The sequence below is a fragment of the Lepisosteus platostomus genome, unplaced genomic scaffold (genome assembly GCF_059453375.1).
Source record: "Lepisosteus platostomus isolate fLepPlt1 unplaced genomic scaffold, fLepPlt1.hap1 Scaffold_73_H1, whole genome shotgun sequence".
NCBI lineage: Eukaryota > Metazoa > Chordata > Actinopteri > Semionotiformes > Lepisosteidae > Lepisosteus > Lepisosteus platostomus.
The window spans coordinates 189,815-212,533 of NW_028291685.1; the positions used below are offsets into that span (position 1 = coordinate 189,815).

The following is a 22,719-nucleotide window of genomic DNA, read 5'->3' on the forward strand; positions in this document are numbered from 1 at the left end:
AAAACCTGCCGACTCCGGCGTCTGCCGCACGTCGCCTTGTGCCTGCGCGGCAGAGGCGAAGTGCCGCTTCTCCTTTCCTGGTACTATAACAACGCTAAATCGCTTGGCCCCGCTGCCATGGACATCAATTCTTCAGATAACCACACACTTTGCCTTCGCACCTCTGGTGCTCTGCTTATGCCTTTGAAAACCTAATGAATAAAGCTGAAAGAACCGACACGATATGTAGGTGCTCCTAAAGCACGCAGTAAACAACTGTTAACAGCAAGGGTTTCAGTGGGTTAACTGAGGAGAAGGCGTGATCGCTAATTGTTGACTTTTTATTTGGTGTTAGAAACACTCTTACTGTGCATGACGTGCAACAAATGTAGCCACAGAAATTGCATCACGCTTTCATGTATGCTATTGCAGACACCAACGTTGCCTAGATAGAAAACCGAAATAGCCGTGGGTTTGCTTGCTGGTCTGAAGGATCTCTCTTCGAATCTCTGTCATTTGTCAATGGAAGTAAAAGGCGCTGCAATCTCATACGTTCAGAATCAAACCCGCAGCTGTTGTTCGACTTTATTTCTTGACTAATTACAACTGAGTGTCGCATGAGCAGTTACATAAACTTGTCTGGTATATTTGAACACAAGTGCCGTTCTTCAATTAAAACTAACAGTACATTGTCAGGGACATTCAGTTCTATACAAACAAGAGACAGACAAGAGAATATTTCTACCGTTCATGTGGACTACGTGTTGACTTACTGATCGGAATAATTGAAAAGTTCGGGCTCATAGCCGATGCAGTGCGTGCTAATTAGAACAGCAACGCTGAGCTCTCAGCACCGTACTGAGCCCAGGTGTTTTTCTAAAGCTGTCAGGTGCAGTTCATTTACATGAAGGAAATCTCTTACTGGGTACGATTGCAATGCAGTAAGTAGCACAGACTACTTAGGGAGTAGCCCGATGCGTTTAAAAACGACCCGAGCCAGGCAGGAGTCCAACCCGCAATCTCCTGATCCGTAGTCAGACGCATTATCCATTGCGCCACTGGCCCCGGTGTGACACTGCAGGACTGTAACCCAGTGAGATCAGCACTGCAACTAGTAAAATATTACCCCCGGTCCATTCTTTACCAAAGTGAGAAACACCTGTTTTCTACATTTTGTCTGTTTTAAAACCATATCTCTTTAAACCAAACCAAGAGTCTGTCTTTTGCACTGATATTCTGATTCATTTCGATTTCAAAGAAAAAAAAAACATTATCTTCCAAAGCATCATAAAATTGTCCCTTCTTCCAGACTCTACTTCTCTCTTGTAGTAGTACAGCAGACCTTTCCAGGTGAGCAGATCACAGAGTCCGAAATGAGCTTCCTCCATCAAGCAAAGTACCTGAACATGACTCTGTCTTCATAAAAGTGCCCCTGTAATAAAGAAATTAAATCCGAAATCAAGAGGGCAGTTGCCTACTGAAGTTCAAGAAGTCATCAATTTTAACCTAGCAACACATTAAAGGCTGCATCTATACAAGTACGATTCTAGAAATGCTCACCAGATTACGTTTTAAGAAGGAACTGCGCCTCAGGTTCCGCCGAGATCTTAACTCGGATGGCAGGATTCAGAGTCCGGAGTGCGGACTGATGGCGCACGGAGGGTCCACATACTGTGGATCCCTCAGTGATCTTCCGCGTGTTCAAACAGCCAGCGTGTGACTCCCCTGTCCCCGTGACCTCATTGCTCTGCTCTCGCCTCTGTGCAGCCGAGCCCGACTCATGGTAAAGTGGAAAAAAGTATGCCCTCAACATGAGATTGACTCTGGAGTGAGGATAGACGTTACCTTTTTATCGTTGAACAGGATGTATGTGATGTGGCGACTAGGTTCAATTTTGTATCCTCTTTAAAAGATTAAGGACTGGGGTGAGCGTGATTTACCACCCTTTCAGCTAAGAACCCGACGTGCGCACCGTTTAAGCTGCATAGACTCGGTCGTTTAACTCTTCTCCATTAGAAGGGTTAAGGTTAAAGAAAAAAACATTGCTGACTTCTTTTTTTTTTTTGCCAGCCGCGAGTGCTGATTAGCAAGGTTTGTATTTCATGTTTTGCAAGTTGCATCCATTATAAGAAAAACAAGTTGTTCAAGACAGGAAATGAATGCTTGCATTTAATTAAGTCTAGCCGTAGGCGGTTGTCCATAATGACCAGTTCTGTTCGAGAAGACAGAACAAAAAAGGCACCGCTGGGATTCGGAGCCAGGGTCTCCTGTTTACTAGACAGGCACCTTAAGCAACTAAGCCACGGCGCCCCAGGAGAGCTGTCCTTTGACAGCCACTTGGACACACCACTCAGACACATCTGCATTCGGTGTGTGCTCCGCCTGCTCGCTGAGCAAGTTGCCACCTTTACATATAATAGCAACATCAACACCAAGAGAAAGGGTGACAAATGGCTTTTATCTGGAACTTTTCATGTCCAAGGAGCTCAATGTGCTTTCTGTGTACAACAGGGCCACTGAACTCCACACTGGCCACTGAACCACAGCAGTGGCTTGCTGGCTTGACATCTCCCAAGGAAAATGTTGAAATCGCATGTGGAACAGGAAAATGACCCTCGAGTACGGGGGAAAAAAAAGAAAAAGATCATCTGGAGCGCGCCAACCCATGTCCGGACAGCCCAGATCCCTCGACGAGGTGGCCGAGTGGTTAAGGCGATGGACTGCTAATCCATTGTGCTCTGCACGCATGGGTTCGAATCCCATTCTCGTCGCGCTCCATGTCTGACACGTGTGCCCGTTCGGCGTTGGCCCTCCTGTCGTTTGCTCCGGTTCTAGAGCCGTGCATTTTCTAGCGGTGGCTGAACATGGTATAGTAGGCTAACGTCAGTATCGAGCAGTAACAGTAACGGTATTTACGTGTCGCTGCTGCCAAGTGGCTCTGGGTTGAGACCGCGTTTTCACTTACTTGCAACGCAAACGGAGAAAGCGATTTTTGACAGTCTCTCGAGAGACCGCGCTAGGTGTTTAGGGATAGACTTTGTCAGTTCCCCCTGGGAAGGTGGCCTCTCAAATAGTTTGTGATTCCTTATACAGTAGAAGCCTGCTTCGTGGCTTAAATCCAAGCTAAGGAAACGAGTTAGAGGTCTGATGCAGAACTGCGAATTCAATGAAGGGGAACACTACAGTACATTGCACTGTATGTGTGAGGAAAGCTGCCCCCTTCAGTCCCTTGTCGACCGAACAGAGGACTGTAAAGGATACCGCCAAGAAACTTAAGGATGCTGGTTGGAATCCAGCTCCAAAGAAGCCCCTTTGGGTGTTATGTCATCAAAAAGTAAGAACAGCGAATCTCCCTTTGATCAAAAGCGCAACAGAGCTGTTTTCCGTGGAGCAGGTTTCAGACCCGTAGACCTGTTTTATTTGTAGGGCAGGGCGCATTCCCAAACGCGAATCTCCTGTTTTAGAAATGCTTTGGGCGGCGTGAAGTGAAAATAAGAAGTGGGCTCCAGATGCACATGGAAGCAATCAAGTGTTTCATCCGAGCTGTTTCAAAGACTGCCCAAGAGCTTTCCTTTCACAGAGGCGCAACGATTAATGATGGGGGTGCACCCTTCAATGCGCCTTACGACTCTAGGGAGTGATTGAGACGATTCGTAGCGTGTGCTCATTTCTCTCTATTCCCCGTGTTGCAGTGGTAGGATGACGTCAATTACTGCTTCGACACGTAACGGCATTATAATCACGTGCAGGAGCTGAGGGCTTTAGTTTTGTTTCGTTTTCCATGGCGTTCGTAAGCGCGCAAATCAAAGGCAAGTCCTGCGTCTAAGACGAACGTAAATGCTTTTGAAAGTGCAGTGTGGTGCAGCTTGTAAAATCCTTGTCCACATTTGTGGTTTGTTGATGTTTGTTCTGTCTGCCAAAGTTGCATTTTGACATCCGGACGGGGGGACTTTATCATTTGAACGTGAAGCCAGCCTTAAACCCTCTGAGGCGTGTCTGTCTGCCGGCACGTATCTTGTGAAAGGTATTTTCTTTTTAACGGAGAGCAACTTTAAAAAGGTATCCGCAGCCACCTCGCAGTCCGTGTTTGATTATAGGAGGAATGCGGCAGCGGCGGGCTCGCTTTTGTCGTGGTCGAGTGGTTAAGGCGATGGGCTCGAAATGCGTTGGGGCTTCCCCGCGCAGGTTCGAAACCTGCCGACTCCGGCGTCTGCCGCACATCGCCTTGTGCCTGCGCGGCAGAGGCGAAGTGCCGCTTCTCCTTTCCTGGTACTATAACAACGCTAAATCGCTTGGCCCCGCTGCCATGGACATCAATTCTTCAGATAACCACACACTTTGCCTTCGCACCTCTGGTGCTCTGCTTATGCCTTTGAAAACCTAATGAATAAAGCTGAAAGAACCGACACGATATGTAGGTGCTCCTAAAGCACGCAGTAAACAACTGTTAACAGCAAGGGTTTCAGTGGGTTAACTGAGGAGAAGGCGTGATCGCTAATTGTTGACTTTTTATTTGGTGTTAGAAACACTCTTACTGTGCATGACGTGCAACAAATGTAGCCACAGAAATTGCATCACGCTTTCATGTATGCTATTGCAGACACCAACGTTGCCTAGATAGAAAACCGAAATAGCCGTGGGTTTGCTTGCTGGTCTGAAGGATCTCTCTTCGAATCTCTGTCATTTGTCAATGGAAGTAAAAGGCGCTGCAATCTCATACGTTCAGAATCAAACCCGCAGCTGTTGTTCGACTTTATTTCTTGACTAATTACAACTGAGTGTCGCATGAGCAGTTACATAAACTTGTCTGGTATATTTGAACACAAGTGCCGTTCTTCAATTAAAACTAACAGTACATTGTCAGGGACATTCAGTTCTATACAAACAAGAGACAGACAAGAGAATATTTCTACCGTTCATGTGGACTACGTGTTGACTTACTGATCGGAATAATTGAAAAGTTCGGGCTCATAGCCGATGCAGTGCGTGCTAATTAGAACAGCAACGCTGAGCTCTCAGCACCGTACTGAGCCCAGGTGTTTTTCTAAAGCTGTCAGGTGCAGTTCATTTACATGAAGGAAATCTCTTACTGGGTACGATTGCAATGCAGTAAGTAGCACAGACTACTTAGGGAGTAGCCCGATGCGTTTAAAAACGACCCGAGCCAGGCAGGAGTCCAACCCGCAATCTCCTGATCCGTAGTCAGACGCGTTATCCATTGCGCCACTGGCCCCGGTGTGACACTGCAGGACTGTAACCCAGTGAGATCAGCACTGCAACTAGTAAAATATTACCCCCGGTCCATTCTTTACCAAAGTGAGAAACACCTGTTTTCTACATTTTGTCTGTTTTAAAACCATATCTCTTTAAACCAAACCAAGAGTCTGTCTTTTGCACTGATATTCTGATTCATTTCGATTTCAAAGAAAAAAAAAAACATTATCTTCCAAAGCATCATAAAATTGTCCCTTCTTCCAGACTCTACTTCTCTCTTGTAGTAGTACAGCAGACCTTTCCAGGTGAGCAGATCACAGAGTCCGAAATGAGCTTCCTCCATCAAGCAAAGTACCTGAACATGACTCTGTCTTCATAAAAGTGCCCCTGTAATAAAGAAATTAAATCCGAAATCAAGAGGGCAGTTGCCTACTGAAGTTCAAGAAGTCATCAATTTTAACCTAGCAACACATTAAAGGCTGCATCTATACAAGTACGATTCTAGAAATGCTCACCAGATTACGTTTTAAGAAGGAACTGCGCCTCAGGTTCCGCCGAGATCTTAACTCGGATGGCAGGATTCAGAGTCCGGAGTGCGGACTGATGGCGCACGGAGGGTCCACATACTGTGGATCCCTCAGTGATCTTCCGCGTGTTCAAACAGCCAGCGTGTGACTCCCCTGTCCCCGTGACCTCATTGCTCTGCTCTCGCCTCTGTGCAGCCGAGCCCGACTCATGGTAAAGTGGAAAAAAGTATGCCCTCAACATGAGATTGACTCTGGAGTGAGGATAGACGTTACCTTTTTATCGTTGAACAGGATGTATGTGATGTGGCGACTAGGTTCAATTTTGTATCCTCTTTAAAAGATTAAGGACTGGGGTGAGCGTGATTTACCACCCTTTCAGCTAAGAACCCGACGTGCGCACCGTTTAAGCTGCATAGACTCGGTCGTTTAACTCTTCTCCATTAGAAGGGTTAAGGTTAAAGAAAAAAACATTGCTGACTTCTTTTTTTTTTTTGCCAGCCGCGAGTGCTGATTAGCAAGGTTTGTATTTCATGTTTTGCAAGTTGCATCCATTATAAGAAAAACAAGTTGTTCAAGACAGGAAATGAATGCTTGCATTTAATTAAGTCTAGCCGTAGGCGGTTGTCCATAATGACCAGTTCTGTTCGAGAAGACAGAACAAAAAAGGCACCGCTGGGATTCGGAGCCAGGGTCTCCTGTTTACTAGACAGGCACCTTAAGCAACTAAGCCACGGCGCCCCAGGAGAGCTGTCCTTTGACAGCCACTTGGACACACCACTCAGACACATCTGCATTCGGTGTGTGCTCCGCCTGCTCGCTGAGCAAGTTGCCACCTTTACATATAATAGCAACATCAACACCAAGAGAAAGGGTGACAAATGGCTTTTATCTGGAACTTTTCATGTCCAAGGAGCTCAATGTGCTTTCTGTGTACAACAGGGCCACTGAACTCCACACTGGCCACTGAACCACAGCAGTGGCTTGCTGGCTTGACATCTCCCAAGGAAAATGTTGAAATCGCATGTGGAACAGGAAAATGACCCTCGAGTACGGGGGAAAAAAAAGAAAAAGATCATCTGGAGCGCGCCAACCCATGTCCGGACAGCCCAGATCCCTCGACGAGGTGGCCGAGTGGTTAAGGCGATGGACTGCTAATCCATTGTGCTCTGCACGCCTGGGTTCGAATCCCATTCTCGTCACGCTCCATGTCTGACACGTGTGCCCGTTCGGCGTTGGCCCTCCTGTCGTTTGCTCCGGTTCTAGAGCCGTGCATTTTCTAGCGGTGGCTGAACATGGTATAGTAGGCTAACGTCGGTATCGAGCAGTAACAGTAACGGTATTTACGTGTCGCTGCTGCCAAGTGGCTCTGGGTTGAGACCGCGTTTTCACTTACTTGCAACGCAAACGGAGAAAGCGATTTTTGACAGTCTCTCGAGAGACCGCGCTAGGTGTTTAGGGATAGACTTTGTCAGTTCCCCCTGGGATGGTGGCCTCTCAAATAGTTTGTGATTCCTTATACAGTAGAAGCCTGCTTCGTGGCTTAAATCCAAGCTAAGGAAACGAGTTAGAGGTCTGATGCAGAACTGCGAATTCAATGAAGGGGAACACTACAGTACATTGCACTGTATGTGTGAGGAAAGCTGCCCCCTTCAGTCCCTTGTCGACCGAACAGAGGACTGTAAAGGATACCGCCAAGAAACTTAAGGATGCTGGTTGGAATCCAGCTCCAAAGAAGCCCCTTTGGGTGTTATGTCATCAAAAAGTAAGAACAGCGAATCTCCCTTTGATCAAAAGCGCAACAGAGCTGTTTTCCGTGGAGCAGGTTTCAGACCCGTAGACCTGTTTTATTTGTAGGGCAGGGCGCATTCCCAAACGCGAATCTCCTGTTTTAGAAATGCTTTGGGCGGCGTGAAGTGAAAATAAGAAGTGGGCTCCAGATGCACATGGAAGCAATCAAGTGTTTCATCCGAGCTGTTTCAAAGACTGCCCAAGAGCTTTCCTTTCACAGAGGCGCAACGATTAATGATGGGGGTGCACCCTTCAATGCGCCTTACGACTCTAGGGAGTGATTGAGACGATTCGTAGCGTGTGCTCATTTCTCTCTATTCCCCGTGTTGCAGTGGTAGGATGACGTCAATTACTGCTTCGACACGTAACGGCATTATAATCACGTGCAGGAGCTGAGGGCTTTAGTTTTGTTTCGTTTTCCATGGCGTTCGTAAGCGCGCAAATCAAAGGCAAGTCCTGCGTCTAAGACGAACGTAAATGCTTTTGAAAGTGCAGTGTGGTGCAGCTTGTAAAATCCTTGTCCACATTTGTGGTTTGTTGATGTTTGTTCTGTCTGCCAAAGTTGCATTTTGACATCCGGACGGGGGGACTTTATCATTTGAACGTGAAGCCAGCCTTAAACCCTCTGAGGCGTGTCTGTCTGCCGGCACGTATCTTGTGAAAGGTATTTTCTTTTTAACGGAGAGCAACTTTAAAAAGGTATCCGCAGCCACCTCGCAGTCCGTGTTTGATTATAGGAGGAATGCGGCGGCGGCGGGCTCGCTTTTGTCGTGGTCGAGTGGTTAAGGCGATGGGCTCGAAATGCGTTGGGGCTTCCCCGCGCAGGTTCAAAACCTGCCGACTCCGGCGTCTGCCGCACGTCGCCTTGTGCCTGCGCGGCAGAGGCGAAGTGCCGCTTCTCCTTTCCTGGTACTATAACAACGCTAAATCGCTTGGCCCCGCTGCCATGGACATCAATTCTTCAGATAACCACACACTTTGCCTTCGCACCTCTGGTGCTCTGCTTATGCCTTTGAAAACCTAATGAATAAAGCTGAAAGAACCGACACGATATGTAGGTGCTCCTAAAGCACGCAGTAAACAACTGTTAACAGCAAGGGTTTCAGTGGGTTAACTGAGGAGAAGGCGTGATCGCTAATTGTTGACTTTTTATTTGGTGTTAGAAACACTCTTACTGTGCATGACGTGCAACAAATGTAGCCACAGAAATTGCATCACGCTTTCATGTATGCTATTGCAGACACCAACGTTGCCTAGATAGAAAACCGAAATAGCCGTGGGTTTGCTTGCTGGTCTGAAGGATCTCTCTTCGAATCTCTGTCATTTGTCAATGGAAGTAAAAGGCGCTGCAATCTCATACGTTCAGAATCAAACCCGCAGCTGTTGTTCGACTTTATTTCTTGACTAATTACAACTGAGTGTCGCATGAGCAGTTACATAAACTTGTCTGGTATATTTGAACACAAGTGCCGTTCTTCAATTAAAACTAACAGTACATTGTCAGGGACATTCAGTTCTATACAAACAAGAGACAGACAAGAGAATATTTCTACCGTTCATGTGGACTACGTGTTGACTTACTGATCGGAATAATTGAAAAGTTCGGGCTCATAGCCGATGCAGTGCGTGCTAATTAGAACAGCAACGCTGAGCTCTCAGCACCGTACTGAGCCCAGGTGTTTTTCTAAAGCTGTCAGGTGCAGTTCATTTACATGAAGGAAATCTCTTACTGGGTACGATTGCAATGCAGTAAGTAGCACAGACTACTTAGGGAGTAGCCCGATGCGTTTAAAAACGACCCGAGCCAGGCAGGAGTCCAACCCGCAATCTCCTGATCCGTAGTCAGACGCATTATCCATTGCGCCACTGGCCCCGGTGTGACACTGCAGGACTGTAACCCAGTGAGATCAGCACTGCAACTAGTAAAATATTACCCCCGGTCCATTCTTTACCAAAGTGAGAAACACCTGTTTTCTACATTTTGTCTGTTTTAAAACCATATCTCTTTAAACCAAACCAAGAGTCTGTCTTTTGCACTGATATTCTGATTCATTTCGATTTCAAAGAAAAAAAAAACATTATCTTCCAAAGCATCATAAAATTGTCCCTTCTTCCAGACTCTACTTCTCTCTTGTAGTAGTACAGCAGACCTTTCCAGGTGAGCAGATCACAGAGTCCGAAATGAGCTTCCTCCATCAAGCAAAGTACCTGAACATGACTCTGTCTTCATAAAAGTGCCCCTGTAATAAAGAAATTAAATCCGAAATCAAGAGGGCAGTTGCCTACTGAAGTTCAAGAAGTCATCAATTTTAACCTAGCAACACATTAAAGGCTGCATCTATACAAGTACGATTCTAGAAATGCTCACCAGATTACGTTTTAAGAAGGAACTGCGCCTCAGGTTCCGCCGAGATCTTAACTCGGATGGCAGGATTCAGAGTCCGGAGTGCGGACTGATGGCGCACGGAGGGTCCACATACTGTGGATCCCTCAGTGATCTTCCGCGTGTTCAAACAGCCAGCGTGTGACTCCCCTGTCCCCGTGACCTCATTGCTCTGCTCTCGCCTCTGTGCAGCCGAGCCCGACTCATGGTAAAGTGGAAAAAAGTATGCCCTCAACATGAGATTGACTCTGGAGTGAGGATAGACGTTACCTTTTTATCGTTGAACAGGATGTATGTGATGTGGCGACTAGGTTCAATTTTGTATCCTCTTTAAAAGATTAAGGACTGGGGTGAGCGTGATTTACCACCCTTTCAGCTAAGAACCCGACGTGCGCACCGTTTAAGCTGCATAGACTCGGTCGTTTAACTCTTCTCCATTAGAAGGGTTAAGGTTAAAGAAAAAAACATTGCTGACTTCTTTTTTTTTTTTGCCAGCCGCGAGTGCTGATTAGCAAGGTTTGTATTTCATGTTTTGCAAGTTGCATCCATTATAAGAAAAACAAGTTGTTCAAGACAGGAAATGAATGCTTGCATTTAATTAAGTCTAGCCGTAGGCGGTTGTCCATAATGACCAGTTCTGTTCGAGAAGACAGAACAAAAAAGGCACCGCTGGGATTCGGAGCCAGGGTCTCCTGTTTACTAGACAGGCACCTTAAGCAACTAAGCCACGGCGCCCCAGGAGAGCTGTCCTTTGACAGCCACTTGGACACACCACTCAGACACATCTGCATTCGGTGTGTGCTCCGCCTGCTCGCTGAGCAAGTTGCCACCTTTACATATAATAGCAACATCAACACCAAGAGAAAGGGTGACAAATGGCTTTTATCTGGAACTTTTCATGTCCAAGGAGCTCAATGTGCTTTCTGTGTACAACAGGGCCACTGAACTCCACACTGGCCACTGAACCACAGCAGTGGCTTGCTGGCTTGACATCTCCCAAGGAAAATGTTGAAATCGCATGTGGAACAGGAAAATGACCCTCGAGTACGGGGGAAAAAAAAGAAAAAGATCATCTGGAGCGCGCCAACCCATGTCCGGACAGCCCAGATCCCTCGACGAGGTGGCCGAGTGGTTAAGGCGATGGACTGCTAATCCATTGTGCTCTGCACGCATGGGTTCGAATCCCATTCTCGTCGCGCTCCATGTCTGACACGTGTGCCCGTTCGGCGTTGGCCCTCCTGTCGTTTGCTCCGGTTCTAGAGCCGTGCATTTTCTAGCGGTGGCTGAACATGGTATAGTAGGCTAACGTCAGTATCGAGCAGTAACAGTAACGGTATTTACGTGTCGCTGCTGCCAAGTGGCTCTGGGTTGAGACCGCGTTTTCACTTACTTGCAACGCAAACGGAGAAAGCGATTTTTGACAGTCTCTCGAGAGACCGCGCTAGGTGTTTAGGGATAGACTTTGTCAGTTCCCCCTGGGAAGGTGGCCTCTCAAATAGTTTGTGATTCCTTATACAGTAGAAGCCTGCTTCGTGGCTTAAATCCAAGCTAAGGAAACGAGTTAGAGGTCTGATGCAGAACTGCGAATTCAATGAAGGGGAACACTACAGTACATTGCACTGTATGTGTGAGGAAAGCTGCCCCCTTCAGTCCCTTGTCGACCGAACAGAGGACTGTAAAGGATACCGCCAAGAAACTTAAGGATGCTGGTTGGAATCCAGCTCCAAAGAAGCCCCTTTGGGTGTTATGTCATCAAAAAGTAAGAACAGCGAATCTCCCTTTGATCAAAAGCGCAACAGAGCTGTTTTCCGTGGAGCAGGTTTCAGACCCGTAGACCTGTTTTATTTGTAGGGCAGGGCGCATTCCCAAACGCGAATCTCCTGTTTTAGAAATGCTTTGGGCGGCGTGAAGTGAAAATAAGAAGTGGGCTCCAGATGCACATGGAAGCAATCAAGTGTTTCATCCGAGCTGTTTCAAAGACTGCCCAAGAGCTTTCCTTTCACAGAGGCGCAACGATTAATGATGGGGGTGCACCCTTCAATGCGCCTTACGACTCTAGGGAGTGATTGAGACGATTCGTAGCGTGTGCTCATTTCTCTCTATTCCCCGTGTTGCAGTGGTAGGATGACGTCAATTACTGCTTCGACACGTAACGGCATTATAATCACGTGCAGGAGCTGAGGGCTTTAGTTTTGTTTCGTTTTCCATGGCGTTCGTAAGCGCGCAAATCAAAGGCAAGTCCTGCGTCTAAGACGAACGTAAATGCTTTTGAAAGTGCAGTGTGGTGCAGCTTGTAAAATCCTTGTCCACATTTGTGGTTTGTTGATGTTTGTTCTGTCTGCCAAAGTTGCATTTTGACATCCGGACGGGGGGACTTTATCATTTGAACGTGAAGCCAGCCTTAAACCCTCTGAGGCGTGTCTGTCTGCCGGCACGTATCTTGTGAAAGGTATTTTCTTTTTAACGGAGAGCAACTTTAAAAAGGTATCCGCAGCCACCTCGCAGTCCGTGTTTGATTATAGGAGGAATGCGGCAGCGGCGGGCTCGCTTTTGTCGTGGTCGAGTGGTTAAGGCGATGGGCTCGAAATGCGTTGGGGCTTCCCCGCGCAGGTTCGAAACCTGCCGACTCCGGCGTCTGCCGCACATCGCCTTGTGCCTGCGCGGCAGAGGCGAAGTGCCGCTTCTCCTTTCCTGGTACTATAACAACGCTAAATCGCTTGGCCCCGCTGCCATGGACATCAATTCTTCAGATAACCACACACTTTGCCTTCGCACCTCTGGTGCTCTGCTTATGCCTTTGAAAACCTAATGAATAAAGCTGAAAGAACCGACACGATATGTAGGTGCTCCTAAAGCACGCAGTAAACAACTGTTAACAGCAAGGGTTTCAGTGGGTTAACTGAGGAGAAGGCGTGATCGCTAATTGTTGACTTTTTATTTGGTGTTAGAAACACTCTTACTGTGCATGACGTGCAACAAATGTAGCCACAGAAATTGCATCACGCTTTCATGTATGCTATTGCAGACACCAACGTTGCCTAGATAGAAAACCGAAATAGCCGTGGGTTTGCTTGCTGGTCTGAAGGATCTCTCTTCGAATCTCTGTCATTTGTCAATGGAAGTAAAAGGCGCTGCAATCTCATACGTTCAGAATCAAACCCGCAGCTGTTGTTCGACTTTATTTCTTGACTAATTACAACTGAGTGTCGCATGAGCAGTTACATAAACTTGTCTGGTATATTTGAACACAAGTGCCGTTCTTCAATTAAAACTAACAGTACATTGTCAGGGACATTCAGTTCTATACAAACAAGAGACAGACAAGAGAATATTTCTACCGTTCATGTGGACTACGTGTTGACTTACTGATCGGAATAATTGAAAAGTTCGGGCTCATAGCCGATGCAGTGCGTGCTAATTAGAACAGCAACGCTGAGCTCTCAGCACCGTACTGAGCCCAGGTGTTTTTCTAAAGCTGTCAGGTGCAGTTCATTTACATGAAGGAAATCTCTTACTGGGTACGATTGCAATGCAGTAAGTAGCACAGACTACTTAGGGAGTAGCCCGATGCGTTTAAAAACGACCCGAGCCAGGCAGGAGTCCAACCCGCAATCTCCTGATCCGTAGTCAGACGCGTTATCCATTGCGCCACTGGCCCCGGTGTGACACTGCAGGACTGTAACCCAGTGAGATCAGCACTGCAACTAGTAAAATATTACCCCCGGTCCATTCTTTACCAAAGTGAGAAACACCTGTTTTCTACATTTTGTCTGTTTTAAAACCATATCTCTTTAAACCAAACCAAGAGTCTGTCTTTTGCACTGATATTCTGATTCATTTCGATTTCAAAGAAAAAAAAAAACATTATCTTCCAAAGCATCATAAAATTGTCCCTTCTTCCAGACTCTACTTCTCTCTTGTAGTAGTACAGCAGACCTTTCCAGGTGAGCAGATCACAGAGTCCGAAATGAGCTTCCTCCATCAAGCAAAGTACCTGAACATGACTCTGTCTTCATAAAAGTGCCCCTGTAATAAAGAAATTAAATCCGAAATCAAGAGGGCAGTTGCCTACTGAAGTTCAAGAAGTCATCAATTTTAACCTAGCAACACATTAAAGGCTGCATCTATACAAGTACGATTCTAGAAATGCTCACCAGATTACGTTTTAAGAAGGAACTGCGCCTCAGGTTCCGCCGAGATCTTAACTCGGATGGCAGGATTCAGAGTCCGGAGTGCGGACTGATGGCGCACGGAGGGTCCACATACTGTGGATCCCTCAGTGATCTTCCGCGTGTTCAAACAGCCAGCGTGTGACTCCCCTGTCCCCGTGACCTCATTGCTCTGCTCTCGCCTCTGTGCAGCCGAGCCCGACTCATGGTAAAGTGGAAAAAAGTATGCCCTCAACATGAGATTGACTCTGGAGTGAGGATAGACGTTACCTTTTTATCGTTGAACAGGATGTATGTGATGTGGCGACTAGGTTCAATTTTGTATCCTCTTTAAAAGATTAAGGACTGGGGTGAGCGTGATTTACCACCCTTTCAGCTAAGAACCCGACGTGCGCACCGTTTAAGCTGCATAGACTCGGTCGTTTAACTCTTCTCCATTAGAAGGGTTAAGGTTAAAGAAAAAAACATTGCTGACTTCTTTTTTTTTTTTGCCAGCCGCGAGTGCTGATTAGCAAGGTTTGTATTTCATGTTTTGCAAGTTGCATCCATTATAAGAAAAACAAGTTGTTCAAGACAGGAAATGAATGCTTGCATTTAATTAAGTCTAGCCGTAGGCGGTTGTCCATAATGACCAGTTCTGTTCGAGAAGACAGAACAAAAAAGGCACCGCTGGGATTCGGAGCCAGGGTCTCCTGTTTACTAGACAGGCACCTTAAGCAACTAAGCCACGGCGCCCCAGGAGAGCTGTCCTTTGACAGCCACTTGGACACACCACTCAGACACATCTGCATTCGGTGTGTGCTCCGCCTGCTCGCTGAGCAAGTTGCCACCTTTACATATAATAGCAACATCAACACCAAGAGAAAGGGTGACAAATGGCTTTTATCTGGAACTTTTCATGTCCAAGGAGCTCAATGTGCTTTCTGTGTACAACAGGGCCACTGAACTCCACACTGGCCACTGAACCACAGCAGTGGCTTGCTGGCTTGACATCTCCCAAGGAAAATGTTGAAATCGCATGTGGAACAGGAAAATGACCCTCGAGTACGGGGGAAAAAAAAGAAAAAGATCATCTGGAGCGCGCCAACCCATGTCCGGACAGCCCAGATCCCTCGACGAGGTGGCCGAGTGGTTAAGGCGATGGACTGCTAATCCATTGTGCTCTGCACGCCTGGGTTCGAATCCCATTCTCGTCACGCTCCATGTCTGACACGTGTGCCCGTTCGGCGTTGGCCCTCCTGTCGTTTGCTCCGGTTCTAGAGCCGTGCATTTTCTAGCGGTGGCTGAACATGGTATAGTAGGCTAACGTCGGTATCGAGCAGTAACAGTAACGGTATTTACGTGTCGCTGCTGCCAAGTGGCTCTGGGTTGAGACCGCGTTTTCACTTACTTGCAACGCAAACGGAGAAAGCGATTTTTGACAGTCTCTCGAGAGACCGCGCTAGGTGTTTAGGGATAGACTTTGTCAGTTCCCCCTGGGATGGTGGCCTCTCAAATAGTTTGTGATTCCTTATACAGTAGAAGCCTGCTTCGTGGCTTAAATCCAAGCTAAGGAAACGAGTTAGAGGTCTGATGCAGAACTGCGAATTCAATGAAGGGGAACACTACAGTACATTGCACTGTATGTGTGAGGAAAGCTGCCCCCTTCAGTCCCTTGTCGACCGAACAGAGGACTGTAAAGGATACCGCCAAGAAACTTAAGGATGCTGGTTGGAATCCAGCTCCAAAGAAGCCCCTTTGGGTGTTATGTCATCAAAAAGTAAGAACAGCGAATCTCCCTTTGATCAAAAGCGCAACAGAGCTGTTTTCCGTGGAGCAGGTTTCAGACCCGTAGACCTGTTTTATTTGTAGGGCAGGGCGCATTCCCAAACGCGAATCTCCTGTTTTAGAAATGCTTTGGGCGGCGTGAAGTGAAAATAAGAAGTGGGCTCCAGATGCACATGGAAGCAATCAAGTGTTTCATCCGAGCTGTTTCAAAGACTGCCCAAGAGCTTTCCTTTCACAGAGGCGCAACGATTAATGATGGGGGTGCACCCTTCAATGCGCCTTACGACTCTAGGGAGTGATTGAGACGATTCGTAGCGTGTGCTCATTTCTCTCTATTCCCCGTGTTGCAGTGGTAGGATGACGTAAATTACTGCTTCGACACGTAACGGCATTATAATCACGTGCAGGAGCTGAGGGCTTTAGTTTTGTTTCGTTTTCCATGGCGTTCGTAAGCGCGCAAATCAAAGGCAAGTCCTGCGTCTAAGACGAACGTAAATGCTTTTGAAAGTGCAGTGTGGTGCAGCTTGTAAAATCCTTGTCCACATTTGTGGTTTGTTGATGTTTGTTCTGTCTGCCAAAGTTGCATTTTGACATCCGGACGGGGGGACTTTATCATTTGAACGTGAAGCCAGCCTTAAACCCTTGAGGCGTGTCTGTCTGCCGGCACGTATCTTGTGAAAGGTATTTTCTTTTTAACGGAGAGCAACTTTAAAAAGGTATCCGCAGCCACCTCGCAGTCCGTGTTTGATTATAGGAGGAATGCGGCGGCGGCGGGCTCGCTTTTGTCGTGGTCGAGTGGTTAAGGCGATGGGCTCGAAATGCGTTGGGGCTTCCCCGCGCAGGTTCAAAACCTGCCGACTCCGGCGTCTGCCGCACGTCGCCTTGTGCCTGCGCGGCAGAGGCGAAGTGCCGCTTCTCCTTTCCTGGTACTATAACAACGCTAAATCGCTTGGCCCCGCTGCCATGGACATCAATTCTTCAGATAACCACACACTTTGCCTTCGCACCTCTGGTGCTCTGCTTATGCCTTTGAAAACCTAATGAATAAAGCTGAAAGAACCGACACGATATGTAGGTGCTCCTAAAGCACGCAGTAAACAACTGTTAACAGCAAGGGTTTCAGTGGGTTAACTGAGGAGAAGGCGTGATCGCTAATTGTTGACTTTTTATTTGGTGTTAGAAACACTCTTACTGTGCATGACGTGCAACAAATGTAGCCACAGAAATTGCATCACGCTTTCATGTATGCTATTGCAGACACCAACGTTGCCTAGATAGAAAACCGAAATAGCCGTGGGTTTGCTTGCTGGTCTGAAGGATCTCTCTTCGAATCTCTGTCATTTGTCAATGGAAGTAAAAGGCGCTGCAATCTCATACGTTCAGAATCAAACCCGCAGCTGTTGTTCGACTTTATTTCTTGACTAATTACAACTGAGTGTCGCATGAGCAGTTACATAAACTTGTCTGGTATATTTGAACACAAGTGCCGTTCTTCAATTAAAACTAACAGTACATTGTCAGGGACATTCAGTTCTATACAAACAAGAGACAGACAAGAGAATATTTCTACCGTTCATGTGGACTACGTGTTGACTTACTGATCGGAATAATTGAAAAGTTCGGGCTCATAGCCGATGCAGTGCGTGCTAATTAGAACAGCAACGCTGAGCTCTCAGCACCGTACTGAGCCCAGGTGTTTTTCTAAAGCTGTCAGGTGCAGTTCATTTACATGAAGGAAATCTCTTACTGGGTACAATTGCAATGCAGTAAGTAACACAGACTACTTAGGGAGTAGCCCGATGCGTTTAAAAACGACCCGAGCCAGGCAGGAGTCCAACCCGCAATCTCCTGATCCGTAGTCAGACGCATTATCCATTGCGCCACTGGCCCCGGTGTGACACTGCAGGACTGTAACCCAGTGAGATCAGCACTGCAACTAGTAAAATATTACCCCCGGTCCATTCTTTACCAAAGTGAGAAACACCTGTTTTCTACATTTTGTCTGTTTTAAAACCATATCTCTTTAAACCAAACCAAGAGTCTGTCTTTTGCACTGATATTCTGATTCATTTCGATTTCAAAGAAAAAAAAAACATTATCTTCCAAAGCATCATAAAATTGTCCCTTCTTCCAGACTCTACTTCTCTCTTGTAGTAGTACAGCAGACCTTTCCAGGTGAGCAGATCACAGAGTCCGAAATGAGCTTCCTCCATCAAGCAAAGTACCTGAACATGACTCTGTCTTCATAAAAGTGCCCCTGTAATAAAGAAATTAAATCCGAAATCAAGAGGGCAGTTGCCTACTGAAGTTCAAGAAGTCATCAATTTTAACCTAGCAACACATTAAAGGCTGCATCTATACAAGTACGATTCTAGAAATGCTCACCAGATTACGTTTTAAGAAGGAACTGCGCCTCAGGTTCCGCCGAGATCTTAACTCGGATGGCAGGATTCAGAGTCCGGAGTGCGGACTGATGGCGCACGGAGGGTCCACATACTGTGGATCCCTCAGTGATCTTCCGCGTGTTCAAACAGCCAGCGTGTGACTCCCCTGTCCCCGTGACCTCATTGCTCTGCTCTCGCCTCTGTGCAGCCGAGCCCGACTCATGGTAAAGTGGAAAAAAGTATGCCCTCAACATGAGATTGACTCTGGAGTGAGGATAGACGTTACCTTTTTATCGTTGAACAGGATGTATGTGATGTGGCGACTAGGTTCAATTTTGTATCCTCTTTAAAAGATTAAGGACTGGGGTGAGCGTGATTTACCACCCTTTCAGCTAAGAACCCGACGTGCGCACCGTTTAAGCTGCATAGACTCGGTCGTTTAACTCTTCTCCATTAGAAGGGTTAAGGTTAAAGAAAAAAACATTGCTGACTTCTTTTTTTTTTTTGCCAGCCGCGAGTGCTGATTAGCAAGGTTTGTATTTCATGTTTTGCAAGTTGCATCCATTATAAGAAAAACAAGTTGTTCAAGACAGGAAATGAATGCTTGCATTTAATTAAGTCTAGCCGTAGGCGGTTGTCCATAATGACCAGTTCTGTTCGAGAAGACAGAACAAAAAAGGCACCGCTGGGATTCGGAGCCAGGGTCTCCTGTTTACTAGACAGGCACCTTAAGCAACTAAGCCACGGCGCCCCAGGAGAGCTGTCCTTTGACAGCCACTTGGACACACCACTCAGACACATCTGCATTCGGTGTGTGCTCCGCCTGCTCGCTGAGCAAGTTGCCACCTTTACATATAATAGCAACATCAACACCAAGAGAAAGGGTGACAAATGGCTTTTATCTGGAACTTTTCATGTCCAAGGAGCTCAATGTGCTTTCTGTGTACAACAGGGCCACTGAACTCCACACTGGCCACTGAACCACAGCAGTGGCTTGCTGGCTTGACATCTCCCAAGGAAAATGTTGAAATCGCATGTGGAACAGGAAAATGACCCTCGAGTACGGGGGAAAAAAAAGAAAAAGATCATCTGGAGCGCGCCAACCCATGTCCGGACAGCCCAGATCCCTCGACGAGGTGGCCGAGTGGTTAAGGCGATGGACTGCTAATCCATTGTGCTCTGCACGCCTGGGTTCGAATCCCATTCTCGTCACGCTCCATGTCTGACACGTGTGCCCGTTCGGCGTTGGCCCTCCTGTCGTTTGCTCCGGTTCTAGAGCCGTGCATTTTCTAGCGGTGGCTGAACGTAGGCTAACGTCGGTATCGAGCAGTAACAGTAACGGTATTTACGTGTCGCTGCTGCCAAGTGGCTCTGGGTTGAGACCGCGTTTTCACTTACTTGCAACGCAAACGGAGAAAGCGATTTTTGACAGTCTCTCGAGAGACCGCGCTAGGTGTTTAGGGATAGACTTTGTCAGTTCCCCCTGGGATGGTGGCCTCTCAAATAGTTTGTGATTCCTTATACAGTAGAAGCCTGCTTCGTGGCTTAAATCCAAGCTAAGGAAACGAGTTAGAGGTCTGATGCAGAACTGCGAATTCAATGAAGGGGAACACTACAGTACATTGCACTGTATGTGTGAGGAAAGCTGCCCCCTTCAGTCCCTTGTCGACCGAACAGAGGACTGTAAAGGATACCGCCAAGAAACTTAAGGATGCTGGTTGGAATCCAGCTCCAAAGAAGCCCCTTTGGGTGTTATGTCATCAAAAAGTAAGAACAGCGAATCTCCCTTTGATCAAAAGCGCAACAGAGCTGTTTTCCGTGGAGCAGGTTTCAGACCCGTAGACCTGTTTTATTTGTAGGGCAGGGCGCATTCCCAAACGCGAATCTCCTGTTTTAGAAATGCTTTGGGCGGCGTGAAGTGAAAATAAGAAGTGGGCTCCAGATGCACATGGAAGCAATCAAGTGTTTCATCCGAGCTGTTTCAAAGACTGCCCAAGAGCTTTCCTTTCACAGAGGCGCAACGATTAATGATGGGGGTGCACCCTTCAATGCGCCTTACGACTCTAGGGAGTGATTGAGACGATTCGTAGCGTGTGCTCATTTCTCTCTATTCCCCGTGTTGCAGTGGTAGGATGACGTAAATTACTGCTTCGACACGTAACGGCATTATAATCACGTGCAGGAGCTGAGGGCTTTAGTTTTGTTTCGTTTTCCATGGCGTTCGTAAGCGCGCAAATCAAAGGCAAGTCCTGCGTCTAAGACGAACGTAAATGCTTTTGAAAGTGCAGTGTGGTGCAGCTTGTAAAATCCTTGTCCACATTTGTGGTTTGTTGATGTTTGTTCTGTCTGCCAAAGTTGCATTTTGACATCCGGACGGGGGGACTTTATCATTTGAACGTGAAGCCAGCCTTAAACCCTCTGAGGCGTGTCTGTCTGCCGGCACGTATCTTGTGAAAGGTATTTTCTTTTTAACGGAGAGCAACTTTAAAAAGGTATCCGCAGCCACCTCGCAGTCCGTGTTTGATTATAGGAGGAATGCGGCGGCGGCGGGCTCGCTTTTGTCGTGGTCGAGTGGTTAAGGCGATGGGCTCGAAATGCGTTGGGGCTTCCCCGCGCAGGTTCAAAACCTGCCGACTCCGGCGTCTGCCGCACGTCGCCTTGTGCCTGCGCGGCAGAGGCGAAGTGCCGCTTCTCCTTTCCTGGTACTATAACAACGCTAAATCGCTTGGCCCCGCTGCCATGGACATCAATTCTTCAGATAACCACACACTTTGCCTTCGCACCTCTGGTGCTCTGCTTATGCCTTTGAAAACCTAATGAATAAAGCTGAAAGAACCGACACGATATGTAGGTGCTCCTAAAGCACGCAGTAAACAACTGTTAACAGCAAGGGTTTCAGTGGGTTAACTGAGGAGAAGGCGTGATCGCTAATTGTTGACTTTTTATTTGGTGTTAGAAACACTCTTACTGTGCATGACGTGCAACAAATGTAGCCACAGAAATTGCATCACGCTTTCATGTATGCTATTGCAGACACCAACGTTGCCTAGATAGAAAACCGAAATAGCCGTGGGTTTGCTTGCTGGTCTGAAGGATCTCTCTTCGAATCTCTGTCATTTGTCAATGGAAGTAAAAGGCGCTGCAATCTCATACGTTCAGAATCAAACCCGCAGCTGTTGTTCGACTTTATTTCTTGACTAATTACAACTGAGTGTCGCATGAGCAGTTACATAAACTTGTCTGGTATATTTGAACACAGGTGCCGTTCTTCAATTAAAACTAACAGTACATTGTCAGGGACATTCAGTTCTATACAAACAAGAGACAGACAAGAGAATATTTCTACCGTTCATGTGGACTACGTGTTGACTTACTGATCGGAATAATTGAAAAGTTCGGGCTCATAGCCGATGCAGTGCGTGCTAATTAGAACAGCAACGCTGAGCTCTCAGCACCGTACTGAGCCCAGGTGTTTTTCTAAAGCTGTCAGGTGCAGTTCATTTACATGAAGGAAATCTCTTACTGGGTACGATTGCAATGCAGTAAGTAGCACAGACTACTTAGGGAGTAGCCCGATGCGTTTAAAAACGACCCGAGCCAGGCAGGAGTCCAACCCGCAATCTCCTGATCCGTAGTCAGACGCATTATCCATTGCGCCACTGGCCCCGGTGTGACACTGCAGGACTGTAACCCAGTGAGATCAGCACTGCAACTAGTAAAATATTACCCCCGGTCCATTCTTTACCAAAGTGAGAAACACCTGTTTTCTACATTTTGTCTGTTTTAAAACCATATCTCTTTAAACCAAACCAAGAGTCTGTCTTTTGCACTGATATTCTGATTCATTTCGATTTCAAAGAAAAAAAAAACATTATCTTCCAAAGCATCATAAAATTGTCCCTTCTTCCAGACTCTACTTCTCTCTTGTAGTAGTACAGCAGACCTTTCCAGGTGAGCAGATCACAGAGTCCGAAATGAGCTTCCTCCATCAAGCAAAGTACCTGAACATGACTCTGTCTTCATAAAAGTGCCCCTGTAATAAAGAAATTAAATCCGAAATCAAGAGGGCAGTTGCCTACTGAAGTTCAAGAAGTCATCAATTTTAACCTAGCAACACATTAAAGGCTGCATCTATACAAGTACGATTCTAGAAATGCTCACCAGATTACGTTTTAAGAAGGAACTGCGCCTCAGGTTCCGCCGAGATCTTAACTCGGATGGCAGGATTCAGAGTCCGGAGTGCGGACTGATGGCGCACGGAGGGTCCACATACTGTGGATCCCTCAGTGATCTTCCGCGTGTTCAAACAGCCAGCGTGTGACTCCCCTGTCCCCGTGACCTCATTGCTCTGCTCTCGCCTCTGTGCAGCCGAGCCCGACTCATGGTAAAGTGGAAAAAAGTATGCCCTCAACATGAGATTGACTCTGGAGTGAGGATAGACGTTACCTTTTTATCGTTGAACAGGATGTATGTGATGTGGCGACTAGGTTCAATTTTGTATCCTCTTT

The 22,719-nt window shown here is 46.9% G+C and overlaps 5 non-coding genes across 5 annotated transcripts; all 5 read left to right on the forward strand.

Annotated features, from left to right (window-relative positions):
* The first annotated feature begins 2,668 nt into the window (after positions 1-2,668).
* On the forward strand, positions 2,669-2,750 carry trnas-gcu (transfer RNA serine (anticodon GCU)). Its single transcript has one exon. It is a non-coding gene; the product is annotated as a tRNA-Ser (tRNA).
* Positions 2,751-6,837: 4,087 nt separating this feature from the next.
* trnas-gcu (transfer RNA serine (anticodon GCU)) lies at positions 6,838-6,919 on the forward strand. Its single transcript has one exon. It is a non-coding gene; the product is annotated as a tRNA-Ser (tRNA).
* A 4,086-nt stretch (positions 6,920-11,005) lies between these two features.
* On the forward strand, positions 11,006-11,087 carry trnas-gcu (transfer RNA serine (anticodon GCU)). Its single transcript has one exon. It is a non-coding gene; the product is annotated as a tRNA-Ser (tRNA).
* A 4,087-nt stretch (positions 11,088-15,174) lies between these two features.
* Positions 15,175-15,256, forward strand: trnas-gcu (transfer RNA serine (anticodon GCU)). The gene has a single exon. It is a non-coding gene; the product is annotated as a tRNA-Ser (tRNA).
* A 4,085-nt stretch (positions 15,257-19,341) lies between these two features.
* trnas-gcu (transfer RNA serine (anticodon GCU)) lies at positions 19,342-19,423 on the forward strand. Its single transcript has one exon. It is a non-coding gene; the product is annotated as a tRNA-Ser (tRNA).
* The last annotated feature ends 3,296 nt before the right edge of the window (positions 19,424-22,719 follow it).